This window comes from Limulus polyphemus, unplaced genomic scaffold (genome assembly GCF_000517525.1).
Source record: "Limulus polyphemus unplaced genomic scaffold, Limulus_polyphemus-2.1.2 Scaffold68, whole genome shotgun sequence".
NCBI classification, from domain to species: Eukaryota; Metazoa; Arthropoda; class Merostomata; order Xiphosura; family Limulidae; genus Limulus; species Limulus polyphemus.
In genome coordinates, this window is record NW_013665678.1 from 1,336,022 (window position 1) to 1,344,709 (window position 8,688).

General features: G+C 32.7%; 1 protein-coding gene across 1 annotated transcript in view; it reads left to right on the forward strand.

Moving 5' to 3' along the window:
• LOC106465522 (pro-neuregulin-2, membrane-bound isoform-like) overlaps positions 1-8,654 on the forward strand; it is a 93,316-nt gene extending 84,662 nt beyond the window's left edge. The window contains exons 7-13 of the mRNA XM_013925750.2: positions 468-609; positions 850-975; positions 1,719-1,843; positions 6,053-6,139; positions 6,995-7,063; positions 8,059-8,265; positions 8,511-8,654. The gene's annotated coding sequence lies outside the window, so the exon portion shown is untranslated. The remainder of the gene's footprint in view (positions 1-467; positions 610-849; positions 976-1,718; positions 1,844-6,052; positions 6,140-6,994; positions 7,064-8,058; positions 8,266-8,510) is intronic.
• The last annotated feature ends 34 nt before the right edge of the window (positions 8,655-8,688 follow it).

The following is an 8,688-nucleotide window of genomic DNA, read 5'->3' on the forward strand; positions in this document are numbered from 1 at the left end:
TTATGTGTTCAATTCCCATCACTGAACATGCTCACCCATTTAGCCATGGAGGTGTTATAATGTGATAGTCAATCCCACTATTTGTTGGTAAAGAGTAGTCCAAGAATTGGTGGTGGGTGATGTTGACTACTTACCGTCCATCTAGTATATCACTTCAAAATTAGGGACAGCTAGCGCAAATAGTCCTAGATTAGCTTTCCACAAAATTAAAGAAAGAAACAAACAAACTTTATTTGAACTACCAGTTACTAAGAATTTAAAAAAAATTTAAATAACTACTTCACTGGTCAAACTTATGACTCAGAAAGGTAATTAGAAATATCATAAATATTTATAAGTCAATGTATATTTTTACCATAATCTCCAAATTATAAAAGTATTAAGCTTTGAAATTAATACAACTCATTATAAAAAGGGTGTGAGATATTTGTCAAAAAAATGTATGAAAATTCTTTGATAATTTTCAGGAATTACACCAACAAGCAGATGAGATACTTAATACCTTGTGACAAACAGTTTTACAGAAGTATCTAGAATCTCATCAGAGACAAAGCATGTTGGAATAATAGATAGAGGAACTTGAAAATTATCAAAAGACTTTACTTAAAGGTAAGATTTTTTCATCGCAAGAACTTTTTCAGAAAATGTAAACAGATGTAGAATACAAATACATTTAAATATAACAAGAATGGATAGTGTAATTGTGTTTACATCATAGTGCTCCTAAGAATGTGTTGATACATTACACATCAGAGAAGTGATCCTTGAATTATATAAGCATAATAAAAATTAGATGCAACTCTTACAATATTAATGTGATTTAAATATTTTTTTATTTCATTATATTAGGAACATTATGTTTAATGGATGGAGAAACAATAGCTACTCCTATACCACCACCACTACCTATAAGTAACAGTGGTCGGTCAACTGGAATACCACCACCTCTGGGATAGATGGAATCTCCTACAGATGGTAAAATAAATTTTGAGAATGAAAATTAAGTATAACGATTTAACCTATATATTTTAATGTAAAAAAATGTGAATTATAAAATGTTGTGCAACAAAAAAACTTTCATTTGTGGTATTCAGCTGTAGGTTTACAAAGATGATAGATTTGAATTCAGAATTAAGGTACAACTTTTGAATTTTTACAAGTTGAATTAAAATAACTTGTAAACATGAAATTATATAAAAATCTAAATATTATTAAATTACAAAGATGCTCACAGAAAAGAAACTAGTGCTTATAAAGAAAATTCAGTGTAAATACTATACTTGATTCCTTTTTGAGGGAAAGGTGTTTGTTAAAATGTTTTACAATGTGGGAACTTGAAATTTTTTATTCAAATTTTATTAGAAAAAGATTAAACTTAACACTGTATTTATAGAAAGAGTAGTTATTAACTAATATGAACGAAGTTATCAGTGTGAGGTGAATTATACAATACTTGGGTGAAAACCTATGCATGAATATTTCATAAAATTGTAGAGAAATTTATGACACAATAAGAAAATCATACCATAGATCAATACTGAACTAGGATTATGTGATTATGCATATTTTTTGAAAAGCTAAATGAATTCCAAATATTGTCCAGTAATTAAGAACCCACATACAAAGATAGGAAACAATAAGGAACTGGGGGAACATTTTCTGTATTTAAGTGTTTAAAAAACACATTTTTGTTTTTGTTTCTTTCTTTTTACTTGCAGCCATGACAATCAAGAAAATATACCAGACAACGTTCAAGCTACCTACTCTTAATTGGACAGCACTTAAGCCAAACCAAGTAAAGAGGACTGTGTTTAATGAACTGGATGTAGATAAGTTGTACAAGGTGAGTCTTATGATCATGGCAAGGGTTTATTTTTGTCTAAAAAGTTTATTTTGTTTTTCAACTTTCAATAATGTATGGTTGTGTATTTTGTATGTTATTATTCCTATTTCTTCTCCAGTGTATTTATGAACAAAAAATTTAATGTTTTTATATGTAATTTCTATTATGATTTTTACAATATAGTTTAAACATTGGCCTTGAACAAATTATAAATGATTGCAGGTTATTTTGAAGGACTTAATGCAGTATTTTTTAATAAAATAGTCATTATCTGCAAATTTTAACAAAATTTCTGTCAAAATCTTTTAATTGCAAGAAAGACACATAAATTTGTTTATCTTAGATTGGAGTTAAGATATTTTTTGCATTACTTGGATTGTGAGGTTGTTATGATTTCACAGTATTTTTAATATTTTCCAGTTGTACATCTGCTCTGAGTTGTGACATATTGGAATATAAGCTTTGTTAACTCTTTGAGTGCATAATTAAATTTATGGTGGGTTCTCAAAAAGTGTCAATTATCCACTAAAAGTGAAATTTACAGTTTGACCTTTTTTAGTACTTTTTCAATATCCTCTAGTTGTGCTTTTGCTCAATGATGTACAGATGTGTGGTACTAAGGTAGGAAATTCAAGGACGTGTGAGTATCCCAATTCCAGAATTTCTGTGATCCTCATCCTCCATTGTTGCACGATAGTTCTTTTTCTCCTTATTTAGTTTTTCCTGGATATTGGGTTTCATGATGAACATTTTGCTTCCCAATTGAATGAGGGTGCCAGCATGCCTTTCCTCCCATAGGCTGCGGATCAGTTTACTTTGGCATACTATCAAGCAGACTGTTCATTTTTAGGCGCTCATTTATTGGGGTCTGTTTGGCCAGTTTGGGGAGCACTCCCTGATTTTCGAGTGCATTTAATCCTTGTCCAGTATTATGCCTTCGTCTTACTCTTACTTCCATTCTATGGTATTTATCTACCATACACCTCCTTTCAGGCACTCTGCACTAAAATCCTGAGGTTTTTTAGAGGTACAGCCTCTCCCTTCTTACTTTCACATTGGCTCGTTTGTCATCCTTGGCTTTCACCTTACACGTGTGGTTTCTTTGTTGTTGGGATCTACTGGGTCAAAATGCAGCCTTGTCATAGGTTAGTTTGCTGCCAACTTTTTTAGAGAATTATGTGTAGCTCCTTTTCTTAGGCGATATGTTTTTGAAAATATCCCAGACACTTTGGAATCGCATGTGGAATCCCTGCATCAACACTCTACCCTTTCCTCTTTGGTAGCTCATTTGTAGCAGTCAGAATCATGACAAGTCCCTATTCCTGTTTCCCATCCTTATCCTTCTCAGTCTTTACCTGTTCTTTCTTCCAGGGGTTTTGTATCTTATCATTTTCTTCTATGTAGATCAGCATGATGCCAACAGTACCAGTGCCTCCCAGGTGGGCTCAGGTCCGGTGCTGGCTCAATTGTGCGACTTTGTTTCCCTTTATCAATATTTCATCATAGATCAATGGGTTATTCGGGTTCTCTCAGGTGGACTTGTCCTACAATTCCTTTCGCCTCCTCCTTTGTCACAGATACTCATTTCCTTCCCTCTGTCTCAGAATCCCATTACCAGCCAGCATCTTTCAGAGGCAGTTCAAGACCTTCTATATCACCAGACCATCAAACCTGTGAGTCATCTTTCTCCTGGTTTTTATTCCAGGTTGTTTGTTGTCCCCAAGAAATCCGGAGATGGCAGCCTGTGATAGACTTGTCCCACCTCAATCTATTTCTCCATCCTCCTCATTTTACCTTGGAATCATTTCTAACCCTCAGGTGAGCTTTTTCTTGACGTTTATGGATGACCAATATGGATTTCACAAATGCTTACTTACCTATACCAATTGCTCGGCAGTTACGACTGTATCTTCAGTATGTCCATCATGGGGGTGATTGAACAGTTTCGTGCACTTCCCCTCGGGTTTGCTTCAGCCACATATGTTTTTAGTCAGGAGGTTCAAGCTTTTGCTTGTCATCTTCACATTTTCGGGATGTGTTTTCATTATTATATGGACAACTGGGTACTATTAGCTCATTCTGAACAGGAGTTTACATGTCATACTCTTCACCTGCTCAAAGAGGTGGCTCAATTGGGCTGGTTAATCAAATTGGAGAAGTTTTTCCTTTGATCTACCCAATATATGATCCATTTAACATAGTAATTCCAAATTTTATATGTGATGAGTTGGAGACAAAACCTATGTCTTTATAATTTAACTTGAAACATCTACTATTTTCTTTTAGTGTGACTAAAACTAGTACAACTTTCGTCTGGTATACGTAGAACATATAAGCTTATTCACTATTGTAACAAGTGTTCTCATAAAGTAAAAACATCAGTAACCTTTAAGTGGGCATAAAATAATTTTTTTAAGGAATTTATCAAATTACTAAGAAATTGTTATTTTTTTTTGGCTTTATTTCTTATTTGAAAAAAGTTTGTCTGTGCAGGTTTCAGAGAAAATAACCATGCTAGAGCACAAACGTTTACGAAATATGGCCATCTCCCGTCAAAAGTTAAAGTTATCGAGTGAGGAGGTGGTTCAAGCAATCAGTGCTGTTAATTTAAAAGCACTGAACCAGGAGTATGTCGAGATACTGCTATGGATGGTTCCAAATGACAAGGAAGTAAGGAGTTTTATCAACAGAATTTTATATCACTGAACCTCTGTTAACCAAATCCTTGGATGACAGACCATAAGTAACAGTAGTACTTTGTCGTAGAAGCATAGATATTTTTATTGTACTTTTTAAACAGGTTAAGCTGCTTGACTCACAATCTGTGAGTTTCAGGTTTGAATCCCATCACCAAACATGCTTAACCCTTCAACCATGGAGGTGTTATAATGTGATGATCAATTACACTTTTCATTGATAAAGAATAGCCCAAACGTTAGTGATGGATGTAATTAACTAGCTACCTTCTCCATTCATGTATAATTCCTAAATTAGGGATGGCTAGCACAGATAGATCTCGAACAGTTTTGCACAAAATTAAACGGACAAATCATTCAGAACTTGTAAAAAATCATAAGTTATTTTATCTTTTCACAGTTGAAATCCCAAAAATTGTTTATGTTCAAGATGTCGCTCATTACCTTCCATCCTTTAAGCCTGTTTATGAATATACTGATAACTGGTTACCTGAAGACATCAGTAGGGTGGTGATGGAAGTATTTTCTGTTTGTTTCAGTGGTTGACAGAAAGTGATGTCAGACTTTTAGATTATGTATCTAGTAGGTCAAGAAATTATGGTAATTTGCCAAATGATATTTAACAACTATATTGGTGTTGTTGTCTTTTTACAGACATTAGAAAAAAAAATGTGTTTATTATATGAAATATATTGTTATGTCTTTGCTCGTTTGATAATTTCTGGTAGAAATTATTCCCGAGAAACTTCAGCGATGCAAGTCCTTTCTTAAATAAAACTAGTTTATTCTTTCTCAATACAACTCTGCAATACACTTAATTTCCACAGTCACTTAAACACATGCTATAATTCTCAACTAACGATTCACGCACTTTACTTACTACCGCACTTGAGTCAATTGTCCGTCTATATCTTCAGTCTCTCTGTCCGCTATTCAATTCCGATTAATTGTCTGGCGCACTTATATACAAGAATAGAGGGCGCCTAGCAAATACTGGATTATTCGTGATGTTCCCCAATCTTTCTAGAACTCCTTACATCTCACCAGCGTCACGTGACTTCCTCTGTCGTAACAATATGTTATAGTTTTGCACATATATAATTTCTGAATACTACCTTAATCTTTCAGTGTAGTGTGTCCCCATGGTTCAGTGATAAGTATGAGGGCTTATAGTGATAAAAACTGGATTTTGATATTCCTAGTGGACATACCATAGATAACCCACCATATAGCTTTGTGCTTAACAACAAACAAACACATGAATATGTCATAATTCTTTAGCCTTAGTATTAAGTCTTCCAAAGCAATTCTTTTGTTACATTTAATATTTCTATACAAATCTGCAGTTAAATTATACTTTGACAAGTTTATGATATTTCAGCTGTCTTGGACAAAAATATGTGTTTATTCATGCTTTTATGTAATGTTTTTTGTGGGGATTTCAAGATTAAGTTTTAGTCAGTTTTTGAAGTCACAAAATTGAACATAATGATACATCTTGGTTATTTTTCAGCTTACCAGAGTTAAAAGATTAACCCAAAAACTTAACATCATGAGCTACATTGGAAGCTTTGATGAAAATATTCAACTTCTTACACTGGTGAGTGAAATCAGGTTACCTTTCATGAAAACTGAATACTCAATTGATTTTTTTTTTGCTGATTTTAGTCTATCTGTTAAAGATGCCTCAAAAACCTTCATTTCAAAAGGGTTGGTTTATTTAGTTACAATATATGAAAGGCATTGTATTTTTTTTTCAGTAAATGATTTATTGACTAAAACAAAATCATCTGTTATAATAAGTATATATAATAGTGGCCTGACAAGATAGTATTTATACTTATTTAGCCAGATGGTTAGCCATACTAAAATTCTAGGTTCAATTCCCCAGGGTGGACAGAGTTCCTTTTATGTACCTTTTGCATGAAAAAAAACCAACAAAAACAGAGTAGCGTCAAGAATAAATGTTAAACTGAGTAGAAATTAGGATCTTTTCTAAGATCACAAAAATTTAATTATGTTTAATGTATTATTACAGATTATACTATTTAATAGCAGTTATGGCATTTCATTTCAGTTTTATCATTGAACCCGCGTATGAATTTTTAAAAAAGTCTGCAAAAAAAATCAGTTTTGTAAACTTCACTAGAGCAGAATGTTGAATAATAAATTTATCTGTTAAAAAGACTTTAATATATATTTTGTATTTGTGATTTGTAACATATTTTATTTTTGTTTCCATACTACTTTAAGTTGTAAGCAGAAAAATTGTTTATAATAATTGAATACTAAAGAAATGTAAAATTTAATAAAATGCTTGAAAAACAATTTAGACTCAGAACGATAAAAAACTTTCTAACAGTCGTATGTGATATTCTTCAAATAATTCCTTTTTGTTTGCTAGTAAGTAAAATACTGGTAAACATGTCATAATTTCATACATCTTTCTTTACAGCAAGTTCACTCCATTATCACAGCTTCGAGGTCAACTATAAATTGTAAAAATATATAAAAACTGCTAGAGGTGAGCCTCAAAATTATTTGTTTATTAAAACAGAAAGTCAATAGTTTAAGTTTTGTATATAACGATGTGGTATGAAAAACACCACATATCTCATAATACTTTACTTTAACAAAATTTTCTGGATTTTATGTTATTATAATTCAGAGCATACTGTTTGAGGTTATGTACTAAATTCAGTCGCAGGTGGTACTTTGGTACTTTAGCAGGGTCGTATCACAGAAACTTCTGTTTTGTGGGATAGTTGTATTATGTCCTAATTTACCTTGTCTATTTGGAACTGTTCTATGACTATTATATGGATCAGGGAGACTTCCTGATTCTTTATTCCAATTTTCTGATTGGTCATCTACAGAGAGAGAAGATAAACTGTAAATACAATTTTGACAGTTTTCAGACAGATTAATTTCTGGCTTGAAAGAAAAAGAGAGCCAAGACACACCATGGAAGTCTCATCTATGCTTTGTCTATAAGTACAGCTTATTTTCATTTTTTTTTACTTAAACACAGACAATCTATTTATTTCATTTTCAACATTATAGTCATGAATGCAATAGTCCCCCATAGCAACAAGATCACCCATTCTTTTGTTGTTGGCCCAGTATGGCCAGGTGGTTAGGGCGCTTGACTCATAATTTGAGGGTCGTGGGTTCGAATTCTAGTCCCACTAAACATGCTTGCCCTTTCAGCCATGGGAGCATTATAATGTGACTGTCAATCACACTCTTCATTGGAAAAAGAGTAGCATATGAGTTGGCGGTGGGTAGTGATGACTAGCTGCCTTTTCCTCTCATCTTTCACTGCTAAATTAGGGACAGCTAGCCCTCATATAACTTTGTTCGAAATTTAATAGCAAACAAACAAATCTTCTGTTTTCTCCTATAGATAATATGTTTATAAACATAATATATTTATTTTTTTGTGTGAACTTTAAATGGAGTCTTGTTTCTTTCATTCTTTGTATAAAAAGTCACCAGACCTGTCCTTCTGCTTGCTAGGTCCACAAATATCCAGTTATTGCGAGAATTTGGTAACTGTGTGCTAGGTTCATCCTTGTAATACCACGGTGGTAAAACATAACATCTGTGATATAAGTTACATACTTGTGTGATTTGTCTTCACAGATCATCTTAGCTTTTGGTAACTACATGAATGGAGATAAACGACGACCAACATATGGCTTTAAACTACAGATCTTGGACTTGGTAAGCATGAGTATTTGAGAAATTTAAATATGAATAGTTGTATACATTAGCTTATAGTAACATTACACTCAGTACAGAAGTAACTGACTATTGTAATATGACTTCATCAAACATATTAATAATATATATAATTGTACATTAAATCTACAAAACACACATATATTATAATGTTACGTGATACGTTAGTTAAGTTGACTTTTTATTTTACCTTCATTTGAATTTGTGACTATTTCATTCATTAACAGCTAGGAGACATCAAGTCTACAAATCGTAAGATTTCGTTATTACACTACATTGCGGATACTGTCCAGTCTAAGTTTCCTGATGTTATGAACCTAGAATCAGAACTACAATTTGTAGAGAAAGATGCAGAAGGTATGTTTGTTTAGAGTGACAAACTTCAACTTACAACATTTTGTAAAA